Source organism: Camelus dromedarius, chromosome 14, assembly GCF_036321535.1.
Source record: "Camelus dromedarius isolate mCamDro1 chromosome 14, mCamDro1.pat, whole genome shotgun sequence".
NCBI classification, from domain to species: Eukaryota; Metazoa; Chordata; class Mammalia; order Artiodactyla; family Camelidae; genus Camelus; species Camelus dromedarius.
The window spans coordinates 64,971,538-64,987,317 of record NC_087449.1 but is presented as its reverse complement, the minus strand read 5'-3'; the positions used below and the strand labels follow the sequence as shown (position 1 = coordinate 64,987,317).

General features: G+C 56.1%; 1 protein-coding gene across 2 annotated transcripts in view; it reads left to right on the top strand.

Annotated features, from left to right (window-relative positions):
* Positions 1-352: 352 nt before the first annotated feature.
* Positions 353-15,780, top strand: part of SPSB1 (splA/ryanodine receptor domain and SOCS box containing 1) — a 62,269-nt gene continuing 46,841 nt past the window's right edge. Inside the window, exon 1 of one of the 2 annotated variants that reach the window (XM_064494084.1) lies at positions 353-521. The gene's annotated coding sequence lies outside the window, so the exon portion shown is untranslated. Of the gene's footprint in view, positions 536-15,780 lie in introns of both variants that reach the window. The other variant, XM_064494085.1, reaches the window with a different exon arrangement.

Below are 15,780 nucleotides of genomic sequence, written 5' to 3'. Positions count from 1 at the left end.
GTTTCCCAGAGTCCTCCAGAGGGACCGCAGCTTCGGCGCCGCCCGCGCGGCCTCCCAGCCGCAGCCTCCCGCGCCCCGATGGCCTCCGGGTGGGGCGGCAGCGCGGCGGAGGAGGGGGCGGGGGCGGGGGCGGCCGAGCGAGCGCCGGGCACGTGACCGGCCGCCCGCCCAGCTCCCCGCGCCCCGCGGCCGCCCCAGCAGCTCACAGTGCCCCGCGTGCCGCAGCCCGAGGGGGAGCCGAGGGCGGGGCGGGGCGGGGCGGGGCGGGGGCGGGACGGCCCCGGGACGGCCCCGCCCCCGGCGCTTTCTTTCTTTCTTTTTTTTTTTTTTTCCACTTTAAAGCCTTGGGTTGCTTTTTCTTCTTTGCACAGAAGTCGCGCTCGGGCAGCCCGCGCGCTCGCAGCAGGAACCAGGCTCCAGGCGCTGGCGCCGGGGCCACGGAGAGGAGGCGACTTCGCTCCCGGCGGCGGGAGCCTCTTCGGCCCCGGAGAGCTAGCGGCGGCAGCGGCCTCCCGGGAGCGGTAGGCAGGGCCGGGTACGTGGGTGGGTGGGGGTCCGGGCCGGGTGCGCGTGGGGATCGCGGCACTTGGGGATCGAATGGGAACCCGAGCGCGGAGCCGGACACTGGGGACCGGGTGGGGTCCCGGGTGGGGTCCCGGCTGGGGACCCGGTAGGGGCGCGCGGGGAGCCTTTCTCTCGCCGGGGATCCCAGGAAGGGCGGCCGGGGCGCCGCCCAGCGTCGCTGCTGCTGCTGCAGCTGCAGGCGCGGGTAGGTCGCGCGGCCCAGGGTACCACCTGCGGGGGCGAGATGGGACAGGAGTCCCGGCGGCCGCGACGACCGTCGCACCCGTGATTGAGCCTCGGAGGCTGCAGACCCGGGAAGGGGGCCCAGGACGCTCGGTGGCCCCCTCCGACTTCTAGGTGCCCAAACGGCCGGGGCCTCGGTTCCCGCGACCATCCCCGCGGCGAGGCGGGGGCGCCGGCCTGCCCCTTCCGCACGGGGGCAGCGCGACCCTGCTCCACAAAGTTACTTTCGCTTTTCCCGCCAGCCATGGCTGGGATCCGCAGCGCGGCCCGACTAGCCCCCCGGAGGCTCCTCACCTCTGCCCGCAGCGCCTCCCCCCTGCCCGCAGCGCCTCCCCCGGGGAGCCCGCCGGGAGACATCCCGGGCGCTGCCGCCCTCCCCGCCGCCCCGAAGCCGCCGCAGCTTCTCCCGGCAACCAAGGGAGAGACGAGTGTTAGTTATGTCAGGAAATCAATTAAAACAGAAAAACCAGAGCAGCCTGGGTCCGTCGGTGGTAATTTTCCTGTTCAAGTTCAAGGGAAACGCTCCTTGGAATGCTAAAGGCCTCCGAGGCGCGGTGACTTGGTCTTCGGGGAGAGTTTGGGAGCTGTGTGTGTGTGTCCGTGAGTGTGTGAGTGTGTGCGAATGTGTATGTGTGAATGTGTTTCTGTGTGTCTGTGCACGTGTGTCTGTGCATGTGTGTCGGAGTGTGTCTGTGAGTTAGTGTGCGTCTCTGAGTGCATCTGTGTGTGCTGAGTGTGTATGTGCCGTCCACGGTAATCCAGCAGCAGTGGGGCCGCTGGCTCCTGAGATCTTCTTAAGTTAACTTTCCTTTCTCAGTTTTCAAGAGGGCTGCGCTGGACCTGGGAGAGGTACCAGCTGAGGAGGGCACAGGCTCCTCCCTCCCTCCCTTTTTCTCTGAAAATGAACTGTACAGTTTGGGGGTGAGTTGGCAGGGACTGCTTCCTGCGTGAGTAATATTTAATTAAATACTCCAGCCCGGAGCATCAGAAACTGGTCATGAGTTGAGTTTTAACAGGTGTTGATGGTAAAAATGCCATCTCTGGTGACTAAAGCCTGTGTCCTTGGAAGAATTCTCTCCTGGAGAAGAACAGCTGAGGGGAAGCAGGCTTCTAACCCTGGTTTGGGTGTGAGGGCAGCCCGCACGGAAGGGGGAGGGGCTGCCCCTCCCTTCTCTGCTGTACCCCTTCCTGACCCCTGCCCCTGGCCCCTCCGTGGTGGAAAGCACTAGATGAAGCATTCGGGGCATAGGCAGGCTTCTCGCACACTGAGGAGTCACAGAGCTAGGGAAGCCCTATCTTACCTACAGGGCATCCATCTGGGCCAGCCCTTCCTTTCCCAGCTAGGGTCCAGAGACGGTGGCCAGCTTACCCCAGTTATACAGCCAGGGGCCGTGGACCAAGTCTCCAGAGCCCTTGCTGCTGCCTTTGGTTACTGTCGCCAGCGCTGAGGTCATGGGCTGGGCACTTCGTGTCTCCCCAGCTGTAAATGATGGGCTGGGCTAGATCCTCTAAAACACTCCTCTTGTTCTCTTACTACTTTGTCTTCTGCAGGGAGCGCTTTACCCAGTAGATGAAGAGAGAGAGAGACAGAGATGGGGAGGTGTGGAGTGGCCTAATGCAGTAACTTTACAAGCTTCCTTTCCTTTCCCAGTGTGGCTACCACCAGGGAAGCAGAGAGAATAAAAGCAGTGGCACATTGCTCCCAGGGGCTCTGACAGTTACCAACAGGGGCAGGCCTGGCTTCAGGGAGGCTGGGGATCTGGGGAGAATCAGTGGGTTCTGGGAGTTCCAGGGCTCTTAGGAGTGGTCCTGCCTGGGGCCCTAGGTGATGTCACTCTGGAGCTGGGTGAGGCTGCGTTCCTTGCTGGGCTGCCCCAGCCAGGCTGAAACCACCCTTCAGTGGGCTCCCTTGGGCTGCCTGGTAAAACTCTAACACCCGTGGCGGAATCACCTTCCTACGGAGTGGGGAAGTGTGGTGGGCATCCAGTTGGTGGAGGCCAATGCTGAGGGCGTTGGATGCTGTGCTCCGCCATGCTGCGCCTGGTCCCTCCTGGCACCTTTCCCCCTCCTCCCGGGCAAGCAGAGACTTGCTGCCCATACGTTTTCCCATTTAGCAAAACCTCTGATTCTTACAGCGTTCACAAGTTTAGTCTGGGAGTTTTGCAACAATTCTTCCCAAGAAATAGATTGTGGCTGGTGTTTGTGATCAATTTATCTTTTCGTTCGTGAAAAGTTTGCGACCGAGCATCTTTATCAGACAGAAGCACAGGGCAGGTATAGACCTGCCTCAGTCCACCTAGAGGTGCATAATTTTACCCTTCCCCCCCCCAAGCCTGATCAATGAAATCCAAACTTCAAAGGACCTGTATTTTGGGCTTTCAGCCTAGTGCTCTCCCATTTCCTGGTTATCTGATAGCATCTGATAGCATCCTCCCAATCTAGGGGTAAAACTCCTGCTTTCGTAGGTGCCAGGCACTGGGCTGCCGAGTGCTTTATGGGCAGCACCTTATTTGATAATAATAACAATTATTATTATATTATCGTATGGTGGGAAACAGTAGGGGAACTGTTACAGCTTGCACTAGTATGAGGCTCTGATTGAGTCCTTGTGCTCTTCCTAAGAACCCAGGGCAGTGAGTGGGTTCTCCCACCGCCCACCTTCTGCTGAGGCTGGAATGGCCACGTGACTTGGCCGGGGTTAGAGTTTTGCTCCCCTGATTTTGGCACCCAAGCCCTTAACCAGTACATTATCCCACCTCCATCGCCTTAGCCTTTTCTTTAGGAAGCAGGTGTTAATTTTTTTTAATGGATATTTAAAAAAAATTTTTTTATTCATACTTTTTGTAGGGGTAGGTAATTAGGTCTGTTTATTTATTTATTTTTAGAGAAGGTACCAGGCATTGAACCCAGGACCTCATGTGCTCTACCACTTGAGCTATACCCTCCCCCTAAAAAATGGTTATTATTATGGAAAATTTCAAACAGATTCCAGGGGGTGTAGCTCAGTGGTAGAGCATCTGACAGCAGATCCCAAAGTTGAGAGAAACCTCTTAGGTTCCCTCACCAGCTGCAGGTGTCAGCACGCACACACACGTGCACGCCCACGCCCACACATAGACACACACCCATGCACACATTAATCCTGCATTATTTGGAAGCACATCTCAGGCGTGATGTCAGTTTGCCTGTGAGTACTTCCTAAGAAGCATTCAAGAGACGTGTCATGTCTCTAAGAGGGGGACTTTGGGGGGCAAGTTGGGGTAAGGATGCTCTCCCTGACTTGGAGTTGAGGGACCTTCCTGGCTGTGACAGGGGAGGATGGCTCACAGAGGAGGGGTGGGGAGGACCTGTCTTGTTGCCACCCCTCCACCCCACCTACTTTGGGAAGCTTCCTGCTGTTTCGTGTTTTAAAAATCCTGTCATGCCCAGCATTACAAATAAATGAGTCTGGTCAGGGGATGGACCACACAGGCTCCCTGCGCCTCCTTTGGAGAAGCCGCCAAGGACAACCCAGCCATGTCCCCCGCCGAGGCCCGGCTTCTGCAGTGCCGGCCTGGGTGGACAGCTGGCCTGTGGGGATGGGCCATCCACAAGCGCTGCCCCCCGACCTAAACCCAAGCTTCACCATCTTGAATTCCGCCTGTGGATAATGGGTGGAGGTGTGTGGGAGCATCTGCAGCCCTCGCGATGCTACTGGGAAAATGAAGAAGGTGGTGGGTGATGTGGGCCCCAGAATGAGGGCATGTGGGGTGTAAACACCACACTGAGTAGGAACCTGGGACCTACCTGGTGACAAGGTCTGGACAGCTGCCCCTCTCCAGACAGGCTGCTTGGGGCCACACACAGCTGCTGCATCTGCTCTTAGGGCCTCTGACTATTAAAAATGTTTCCTTGGGTTGCGTTGCCTCTGTTTCCTGCCTGGCAGGATGGAGTCTGGCTGCATTTTCAAGGTGGAATCAGCAAGTTTGGTAACTAGTTGGACACTGGGTGTGAAGACAGGTGAAGAATTGCGGGTCTGTTTAGGGGTCAGAGCGGAGGGTGACCCTATAGGGAGCATGGAGGGCTAAGGACATGGATGTGCCTTGAACCTGTCCCGGCTGGAAATGGTCTATCCAGGTGTGTCCAGGTAGCGTCGCAGCCTGGTGGCAAGAGAGAGGCCTGAGCTGGAGGCCAAAACTTTGGAACCTTCTTTCAAAGGGGGTTAATGCCAGCAGCACGGGAGCATTTGGCATGAGGTGTGGCGTGCCCAGGATGCAGAAACCACTCTCCTGGCATTTCTCCGTGTTCTGGGAGGGTCCGCCTCTGACAAGGGGGCTGTGGGCTGGGGTCTCCACGGTGGGTGCCAGGGTGCCAGGACCATTGGGAAGGTTTCTCTTGGTTTAGGGGCTTTCTTCTTCTCTCTTTCTGATCATGGTAAGATACACACAACATTAAATTTATGTCTAAATCATTTTTAAGTGTACAGTTCAGTGGTATTAAGTACATTCACAATATTGTGCAGCCATCAGCGCCTCTATCTCCAGAACTCTTTTCATCTTGCAAAACCAAAACTCCTGTGTCCTTTGAACACTAACTCTCCGTTCTCCCTCTCTCACCAGCCCCTGGCAATAACCCTTCTGCCTTCTGTCCCTATGAACTTGACTACTCTAGGTCCGTCAGATAAGTGGAGTCATATACACGCTGTCCTTCTGTGACTGGCTTATTTCACTTAGCATGTTGTCTTCATCCGTGCTGTGGCATATGTCAGAACTTCCTTCCTTTGTAGGGCTGTGTAATATTCCACTGTGTGGAGGGACCACTTGCTTATCCATTCATCTGTGGGTGGACACTTGGTCTCTGGTTTTTCCTTGTCCTCTGTGAGAGTTACAGGCTGCAGGGAGGGGCCCCATCGTGGCCCTTCGGGTGCTTGTGGGGATGCGGAGGAAGGGGGCTCAGATGATGGACTTCTGGGCTACTGCCTTGCCCTGATGTGACTGTCCCAGCCTCACAATCTGCTGCCCTCTCCAGCTGGTCAGAGGTAAGGTGAGGCCACTTGTGGGGGCTTGCAGGGGCCAGGAAGCCACTGGGCTCAGTCTTCACTTGGCCAAGAGCCCCAGAGCTGCTATCTGGGCAAGAGAAGCAGCCCCTCCAGCTGCCGCCCAGCCTCTCATTCTTGGGGCCACACACTCCTGGTTTCTACTGCCTCACTTCCGGCACTTCTAGGTCTTTCCAGCAGCTCCTGGAGGCCACCGTCCTAACTGCCCACACTCATGTCCACTCACCATTTCTGCTGCTTGGATCCGTTTGTCCCTGTTGCCTGCTGAGAGAGCTGTCTCCCACCCTGCCCCCGGGGCCACTGCCACGCCCCACCTGGCCCTGCCCGCTTTGTCTCCCCCATTCCCCCCCAACACAGGTCCCCCTCACCCACCTTGTAGCGTCAGTCCCCGGCATCTGTGTCCTGATGTCCCCCAGCTCTGTCTCAGGTACAGATGCCTCTGCCCAGTGTGTTTCATGCCAACCAGTCCGGCCACATTTCTGCGTGGATGTCCTGCAAGCCCTTCTCCCTTGACCTGGAAAACTGGGCTTCCCTGGTCCTCCCTCTTCCTGACCCCCTCGCAACCGTGGGGCTCCTGCCCACAGGTAGCCCTGACTCCACCTTCCACCCAGTAACCCCTCGAGGCAACGTAGGCAGCTGGCAGACGGTGGGACCAGGCCACATGGATCTTGTTCATCACTTGTCCCCAGCCAGCTCACACAGTAGGTTCCTGCTGGATACCTACCAGACAAATGGGTGCAGGAAAGGCCGGTAGCTCGGTGGTTCTGAGCAGAGCTTGGAGGAACACAAACCTGGGCTCAGAGGTGGCCTGGACACAGGCTTCCCCTAGGAGCCTTGGCCTCCCTGACCGAGGTTTCAGGGAGGTGATGTGCATCAATACTGGCCACAGTGCGTGGCCCTCGGCGTGCTGCGCGGGGGGTGGACCGCACCCGCCTTGGGCTCTTGTTACAGGACCTGACCAGAATTTCCCCCACAGCTCCGTGGACGGTCAGGACTCCAAAACCTCTTCTCATGAGCTGTTATTAGACCGCTTGTGTTCACTCTTTCATTCAAACATTTATTGAGCACCTACAGTATGCAGCCGGCCTGCTGGGGCTGAGGATACAGAGGACGGAGAGGGTTTCACTCTCAGAGACCTGTGTGTCTAGTGGGAGAGACAGGCCTGTCTCCCTACCCCAGGGCTTGGGGGCACGCTAGCAGAGGGAAGGGGGCGTGGAAGGCAAATGGGCATTTCAGATGGGAGAATGGCAAGTGTGGAAGGTGAGCATTGGCTAGAGTGTGGCTGGAGTGGGGCTGAATGAGGGCAGAAGGCTGGAGAACACCAGGGGAGGGGCCTGTGGGGAGAGGGGCTGGGAGATTGAGGGGTGCTCCTATGGGGAGGGGCGGGGTCCCCTGGAGCATGTGCTCTGACTTGGACTCCTCAAGGCAGTGGCTGAGGGCCTCGGGGTAATTACTCATTCCTGCTGGCTGTCTTCACCATCTTCACCGTGGGTCCCTGCAGCAGGAGGCCTGGGCCCTGGGCCTCCCGCGTGGTGGATGCTTCTTCCTGCCACAGTTTGCTTATTACACCTTCACTATAAAGAACCAGGCTTTGATCATGGAGCCCATTCTGGCACAGCCAAGTTGGGGTGTGTGGTGCGAGAGAACCCATTTTCCTGGGGATACCTCTTACCCTCCAGCCCAGATGCGGGAGGTGGGGGTGGGATGGAGTGTGGAGGATGTGAAGGTAGGTGGATGGGCTGGATGGGTTCAGGGGCGCTTGAAAGCCAAGCTGGACGGTTTGGACGTGATGGAGTCACCATTGTAGGAAGGAGAGCCACACACAAGGGATCAAGTGGAGAAGAGGTGGGATGACTTCAGGCACAGTGCTGGGCTCGGAGTGCAGTAACAACAGCCAGCTGGCGGAGGCTGGCTTCTCTGGGCGCGCTTCCAGGGACTGTGCGTGCATGAAGTCGGTTGGTCTTCATAATGTCTGTGATGTCTGTAGGGCAGGTGGCTGCTGCCCCATTTTACAGATGAGAAAACTGAGACCAGTTCAGGGCTGCTCAGGAGCTGGGAGCTGAACCCTGCAGCCTGGCTCCCGGGTCTACACACTTCATCACCAAGCTCTTCCGCAAAGAAGAAGAGCAGTAGAAATGAGTGAGCTGAGGGACGGGCCGGAGGATCGGATGTCACCTGCAGCCTGATAAGTGGGATGTAGGGGGCTGATGAGAGTCCGAAGTGGCCCCAGGTGTGTGGGGAAATGGTGAACCCCCAGAGGAAATGGGCTCGGTCCTCACTCTGGGTCTCAGTGTGGTGATGTGCTCCGATGTGGGCTAATTATGGTTTTTAAGAAAGATTGAGGTGAATTCCACATGACATAAAAGTAACTGTTCTAAATTGAACAATTCAGTGGCATTTAGTACATTCACAGTATTGTGCCTCCAGTTCCATCTAGTTCCAGAATCTTCATCACTCCAAAAGGAACCCTTGTACCCATGAAGCAGTCACTCCCTGTGCCCCTCCCCCAGTCCGTGGCAAGCACCAGTCTGTGTTCTGTCTCTGTGGATTTGCCGATTCTGGACATTTCCTGTAAATGGAATCATCCATTCCGGAACCTTTTGTGTCTGGCCTCTGGCTAATTATGTTGGGCACTGCAGATTGAAGTGTTTCCTAGGAAGAAGCTGGATTTCCTCTCCTAGCTCAGTTGGGGGCCACTTGGAGGTGGGAGCTTGTCTAAAACATTCACCTGGAGCTGCAGACACCTGCCTTTCTCTCCATATCCATCGCCCCCGAAGACCCAGCCACTGCCCTCTTGCAGCTAGTGAATCTCTTCCTTGTTCTTAATTTTTTTCGGCGAGCTTTTTAAAGTGAACCCCTGAGGACATCAACTCACTTCTTGAAACCCATCGTCAGCAACTGTTGCTCTTTGAGTAAATTCCCAAACCCATGATGTGGCCTTCGGGGCATGACCTGGTCTCAAGCTCACTGCGTGCAGGCCACCCCCTCCCCCATCTCAAGCAACCATGCCTCATGTCTGTGGACCAGCTCTGAGGCAGGGGGCCGTGGAGCACCTTCTTCCCCAGCTGCCTAGGGTGGGAACTGCTTCCAGGATTGGTCTGACTGCTTTGCGATTTGGTACCACTTTAAAATCCTATTGGCCCATCTGGGAGCAGAGCTTCAGCTTCAGACATCACTTCCTTCCCTGCTTCCCTCCCAGTTTTCTGAGACCTGACTGTCTGTCTCATCTGAGGTGTGACTGAGAGCTTCCTGCCCTGCTCTGGGACAGTGGTGCCCCGAGCAGTGTCCACGAGCAGTTGGACCATTTGCTCTTTGTCCACCATTGACTCCAACAGTGGGTCCTGGCCTGGCGGCCCCCAGAGCCACGGTGCTATGACTGCGGATGGGGGAGTTTGTAGACAGGCCTGGATTGGGGGAGACCTGAGCTGTCACCGCCCGAGGGAACACCGGTCCTGCAGTCATGGGAGCCCTCTGACAGCATTTTCCTCCCATTCTTGGGCCAACATCTAGTTGAGGATATCTTGACTCCTGTCTGCTCTGTGCATGACTTTGCCAGAAACGGTCTTAATCTGTGTCAAATGCCTCCCATGTGCCGGGCGCTGTGCTTGCCTCTGTAGACAGATTTCTCATCCTTCAAACAACCCGTGAGTTAGGTGTTACCTCCCTGTGTGCAGAGGAGAAAAGTGAGCCTCAGAGGCGTTTTCTGCGCTTCAGGAAGTGACATGGCTCTGTGGATGATGTAAGGTCGGCCTGGTTCACGGCTATGTTCTTTCTGCTGTGAGTGCTGAACACACCGCATCATTAATTGGGTACTTCCTGTCTGCCAGAGATAACACTGCAGGTGTGTGGAGCAGCCCTTGGCCTTGGGGAGTCTGGGATGGAGCAGGTGGAGATGACAGGTGTGTGCAGGAAACACTAGCTCACTGCCAGGTGTGCTGAGTGGACGGCGAGTCCTCCTGTGACTGGGAAGGCTGATTGCAGGCTGTGGGGTTTCCGAGGTTGGGGGCAGGGAGGCAGAGTGACCCTCTGCCCTCCTGCTGAGGAAGAGGGACTCGTTGTCATAAGGATCACCGGGAGGCTGCTGTGTAGCAGGGAGGCCTTGAATGCTGGGTCCAGGGGTTCCAAGTGGGCACTGGTGACTGCGTCCCTCCCCCACCCCATTCGCCCCAAACGTTGCTCCTAGGATGTGTGCATAAATTAGAAATTTTGTCTCCATTTGCAGTGCATTCAACACTGGCCAGAGAACTAGTGCTAGGAGTACCAGTTCAGCGCCCCAGCCCTTTGGCCTGGATGCGCTGGGGACCCTCTGGACACATCATTCGCCGTCTGCTTGGCGATTTAGCCGGAGGTCTGACCAGGGCTGGGGTTTCTGGCTGGGGCAGGGCTGCACTGTGGCTGGGCACCTTTTCTCGGGAGTGGGGGCTAACGGGCCACACAGGAGACGGGCTTTGTTGGTGGATCTGCCTGCTGGGCGGATCCCAGGGAACCTCATGCCACCCTGAGATGAAACACAGGATCCAGAGGACAGGACGACTGTTTTTGTCGTTGTGGGGAGAGGGACCCAGCCAAGTTCTGAGGGTGCCTCTGTGGATTTCTGTCTGATGAGACAGGGGAGGGAGGGGAAGACCTGCGAGGGATTTTGCTGGTCTGAGGGGCTCAGTTTGGAGATTTTAAGAAGCTCTAATGAGAAGAGTCACCCTGCCTTTGTGAAGCTTATGTATAAATTATACATAAACGTCAGGGTCCCTTTAAAGAATCCTCCTCGTCTTTGGAGAAGTGTGAGGTTCAGAAGACAGGGCTTTCCCCCTTTCGTCCCAGGTCCAGCTTACTGAGCCCGTTTTGTAGATCTCACGTTTTCTCTCTTTGCCCTGCACCCCTCTCCAGGGTCCCAGAAAGCCCGTCTTCCTCACCATCGGGTCACGCTCAGGGGTGTCTGGACAGCTCGGATAAAGGGGTGTTTTTTTTTTTAATTCCTTCATCATTCAGCCAGTGTTCCCTGAATGCCTGCTCTGTCTCGGCTGCTGCGGTGTCTGAGCTGAGTCTGAGCCATGACTGGGGTTTCTCCCTCTGCTGAGGTTTTGCTTTGCAGTCAGTGTTTACACTTTTTTTTTTTTTGAATGGAAAAATTCGAACACATGCAAGGGCAGAGGCCGGTGTCGAGAGCCCCACGTCTGCGTCTCGCTGGCTGCAGTCACTGCTCCATCATCCAGTTCGACTGCACGTAGGGGACATCCTCATTTCCGGGCAGACCAGCCTTAGGGATAACAGCCAAGTCCCAGAAGGGTCAGACGGGGCTTTGGGGCTTTGAAACTGTGCTCTTGTTTCCTCGGCGGCTCTGACATTAGGGTATGGGGTGTCCCGGGACCACCTGCTCTGAAGGCAGTGAGGGACTCTGTCCCATGGGTGGGGGTGTGGACACCACATCCCTGGCCCCTCATTTCCTGCAGAGCCTCAGGGGGGCCACGCAGAGCGGGAAGACAGGCCATTTGAACAGAGTAGTTAGACTTTTTTCTTTTCTTTTTTTCTTGAACGGGGTAGGGTTTTGTACAAGGCTTAACTTTGGGGGAAAGTCATTTGAACCGCTAAAAATAAGTTTGTGGGCCACTCTTATAGAAGCAGATTGGGATGGTTTTCTCCTGTCCCCTCCTGCCTGTCCTCTCCCCAGCACGCTTCAGCAACCCTGTGGAGGGAGACAGAGGTTAGGAGCAGGGTTGAGCGTTGGCATCCAAGACAGTGCTGCCCGAGTTGCGGGGCGCTGGGTGCGAGATGTGGTTTTAACCATCACGTTTTGGGTTTGGGGGTGTGGTCTCAATTTTCTCCCCTGGAAGGTGCGTTTGAAGGATCCTTGGGGAATTTTCTCCTTGGGTTGAACTATGCTTCTTCGCTAGCCAGATTAAATAGCTGTGTTCAGACAAAGCGGAAAAGTGGGGCTGGCTTTCCTTCCTTCAGCCACGGGGAGACCCAAGATGATCAAGTTTTGTCTTGGTGTAACTGTTTCCCCTGAATATTTTAAAAGACAAAGCAGGTAGTACCTGATCTTTCTGGACCTTGTAGCGGTGGGAGGCTGTCTCTTCGAGGCTCAGAGTGTATACAGCAGGAGCTAATGCGGGATTCATTGCCCTGCAGGTGGGAACCGGGCTGGGGGGCTGCAGTTTTCCTGAGTCTCAGTAGCTCTGGTATCGTCGTAGGCAGGTACGATTATGGAGGTTTCTTGGGTGAGCGGCTCATGAGCTGAATTTTGAGGATTGGACAATCTCATGTGGTGTGCTCTCACTGAAGCGGCATGGATTTGTAAAGCACCTGTTGAAGGCTGCCTGGGCAGAGTCTGGGGCTGTGCAGAGGATGCAGAGGTGAAGCAGCCAGTGCCAGTTGTTCCATCCGGGCCCGAGGCTGTGTGCATCCCCGGCGGACCTGCACACGTGGACCACCTTTTCCTCCTGGATTTAGACCAGTTTGCTTCGGGTTTACTGAGCACCTGCTGTGTGCCGGCAGGCACCGTTCTCAACACTTTCCATGAGTTAACTTATATTGCTCCCAAGAACCCCATTGAGTAGGGTTTATTATGCCCATTTTACAGATGGGAAGACTGAAGCACAAAAAAATCAAATCATTTGCCTGGGATCACACAGCCAAGAAGTCACTCTGGTCGCAGACCCAGCCTGTGCTCTGAGTCACTGCCCCACACGGGCTCTGAGCGTGAGAAGGCTTATGATCTGGCTGGGATGGGGAGTGGGTCCAGAGGCAGTGGTCGCAGGGATACCACACCGTGTTAAGTTCTGTGATACGGGTGTGCCCAGGATGCTTCGGGGGGTGATGAGGGAGAACTTTCTGGAGGAGAGCAGGCCTTAGCCAGACAAAGGAGAGGGCCCAGGAAAGGTGCCCTTAGGTGGAGGAGGTGCAAGAGCTGAGATGGGGAGAGGAGGACTGGTTCAGGAGGTGCTGCGATGCAAGGTCGAGGTGGGTCTAGCCTGGCTTTGCTGTGTCGCGAGCCTGGGCCGGCCCTGCGCAGGCGCTCCATGGAGGTTGAATGAGCCAAGTGTCATTAGCAAGGCCAGGACACTGGACGTCCTGAGTCTTGACTTTTTCCCTTCAGGAGCAACCAAGACAGCTAGAAATTGTCCTCAAGCATCCCCTGGATATTTTCAACATCTCTGCTGAGCTGTGAGAAGGTTCGAATGTGTCGGCTGAATCCTACCTTCCCCGCCCCCTTAAATAAACAAGATGGCTGGCCAGCTCAAGCGAGCTGGCAGCGCTCGTTCTGCAGCAGCTGTCCTAGAAGCTCCTGAAGGCTCCACTTGTCAGTATCTTGACTCCCACTGCCCACCTTCTGCGTGTCCAGAGGGGTGAGGTCCGAAGAACAAGACCCCTCTTTGGTTCATAAACAAAAGGAGAGGGAGGGAGATTCGGGCAATGAAGGGCAGGACCCCGGGCACTCACTTCTGCTCTTTGTCTAGTCAATCACAGAAAGAATTTCAGAAAACTACCACCTCCTTCCTGGGTTTCCCTCAGCCAGAGTGGAGCATAGATCTTCTTACATTGTCATGTTTCTCTTTGAGAAAAATCAGCCTTAAGCATCAGACTTTAATTACCTTCCCGAGGGACACTTCCTGTGGATATTTCAAGTGACAAGTGGCTGAGGTCGTGCTCCCAAATAAAATGAGGGTTTTAAACTGGGTCACAAACTGAGACGCCCCCAGGGGCCAGGAAGGAGGCACAAATGTCGCAGTGGGTGGAAGGCTATGGGGGCCGGGGGGACTGTGGAGGAGCGGCATGGGTATGTCCTGTACAAGGGGGTGGCCTCTCTTGCCAGAGATGTGGAGGCCAGCACATTACAGTCCACTTCTTTCTCCTCTAAGAGAAGCCAGGAATCCAGATTTTTTTTTAAGTAGGTAAATGACTTAGTGGGTTTTTTGTTTGTTTGTTCTTAGAGAAATAGCACAGAATAGAATGTCTGTGCCCTCCCTGCACAGACGAGGAGGGTAAGGCCAGAGGCCAGTGGAGTCACATAGCTTGGGGCTTAGGGCGCTGGGACCAGACCTGTACCTGCTGGCACCTGGCCTGATGGTGCCACATCCTGGGTAAGGCAGCAGGGCTGGGAACCAACTCAGCAAATTCCACTGCACCCAGAGGGCCAAAGTCCTGACAATCCCACCCACTCCCCATAGTCTCCGGTGAAAGGCACCTTCTGAAGAGTCAGCATTCAGGACTGCCTGTCGGGCACCGGGCGCAACGAGCTGCCCTAGGTTGTCTCTAGGGATCTGACTACGCGCCTGGCATCTTTAGCCTCATTCTGCAGATGAGGAAACTGAGACCTGGGGGCTCAACTAACTGGAGGGGGTGGGGTCTGATCCCTGAGCCTGGGCTTCTGACCATCGCCCGTGTACAGCAGTGAGAAGTGTGTTTCACCCTCGACCCAGTGCAAGCGGACTTGCCCTCAGGTGGCAGCGTGTCCTCGTGCTGACTGACCCCCAGGGCATCACCTGCAGTTTGGGGAACCTGGCGCGGAGGTCAATGCCACCCTGCTGCCCTCCTGGACGGGAGCCTCGAGAGCACAGGCAGCTCCACCCGTGGAGGGACTGCTCCTCTGCTCACAAGGTTGCTGACTAATTCTCTTTGCAAACGGTTCAGTTTCACATGCTTGAGTTTCCAGTAACTACGTGGGTGGATTTGTTTCATTTAAGGGGAAAACAAAACAAAACAAAATATGGAGGGGGTTTTCTTTCCCAAGAAGAGGACTCGCCAATTATGGGTTTACTGCATGTGGCTCCGGGCATCCCGGGGCCTTTCGGCAGCCAGCGGGGCCTCTTGGCAGGCGGGCTCTGAGGTGGAAATCGCTTAGTCATTTACCAGCAGGGACCAGGTGCTGGAGGTCAGGGAGGTGCAGCTGCCACCGGGTCCTGCAGAGGGAACAGGGACCTCCTTGCTCAGCCCAAACCCCATGGGGTGGGGGAGGGGATCTGGGGAAGGGAAAGATGCCAGGTGAGACAGCTGGCCTCACCTGCCCTGGGACTCGCTGCACCTCCCAAAGGACTGGGCCTGGGAAGGAGACACTGCCCAGCTGGCTGGGCCACCTGCTTCAGGTGAGTTGGAGATGGTGGTGTGCCCAGGGGCAAGGGACGGGGTGTGTGTATGTGTGTGTGCGCGCGCGCATGCTCTGCTGGTAATGTCTGAACGCTGGTTTGGCGTGGGCACTGGCCAAGCAGAGCAGACCTGGCATTGGTGTTCGGTCCTGGGACTACTGCCTGCCAGGTATGACCCCTTTTGTTGCTGGGTGGTAAGGGGGCGTGGTCGTGGCAAAGGGGCTGATCAATGCAGGGGCACCCAGGGGCTCAGGGAAATCACTATTTACCAACAGGTCTGGGAGTGTTTGGGGATCTCACAGCCCACGTGTATCCCTCTGCCTCGGAGCACAAACACACCATTCTGCTGGGTGGCATCTATGATCCACGATTTCTTCTCTGGAGGCTGCGGTCCCAGAAGCTGCCTCTAGTCTGGGAGCCCAGGCTGGAGCAGTTATGAACCTGGCCTGGGAGTCAGATGGAGGAGGCTGGAGTCCTGTTCTGGTACTTCCTGCCTCTATGACCTGGGCCTTAGCGTGCCACCTGTGAAATGGGGGTGTAAGAGGTCCCAGTGGATGGAATGAGTTGACCTTGTGAGCTCCCAGGTGCCATAACTGGGATCCAAAACCTGAGGTGGGGTGGGGCCTTACTGCCCACGCATCTTCCTGCTGCAAGGAACATGTCTTGGAATTTATAATCCTTAATCCTGGCCTTTGAGTGCTTGCTTTGTGTGCTTTCTGGAAGGGGAGAAGGGTGAATATATAGTAACTCTCAAGCTATATCATGTTAGGCAGAGGGTAATAAAGGCAATGAGAGGCAAGTAGAGTTCTGGAGGATTTTGATGAGGGTCAGCTGGTGAATCCAGGAGGGCTTCCTGGA